A 211-nucleotide genomic window follows, 5' to 3' on the forward strand; every position below is an offset into this window, starting at 1 on the left:
GGGAGGACGGCGGCCCCCCCAGCCACTGGAGAAGAGCTCCCGGTGCCGGCCAGAGCAGATGCCTGGATGGGCGCTGGGAACATCAGGGCCAAGAAAGGGGGAGGAAAAGGGGAGACCGGGGGGCACCTTGCAATAGGTCCCGAGGGGAGAAACGACACTAGCTCCAGGCCAGGAAAACGGCATCAAGGCACTCACGTTTGCCCCGTGGTCC

This window comes from Phaethon lepturus, unplaced genomic scaffold, assembly GCF_000687285.1.
Source record: "Phaethon lepturus isolate BGI_N335 unplaced genomic scaffold, ASM68728v1 scaffold28968, whole genome shotgun sequence".
In the NCBI taxonomy this organism is placed as follows: Eukaryota; Metazoa; Chordata; class Aves; order Phaethontiformes; family Phaethontidae; genus Phaethon; species Phaethon lepturus.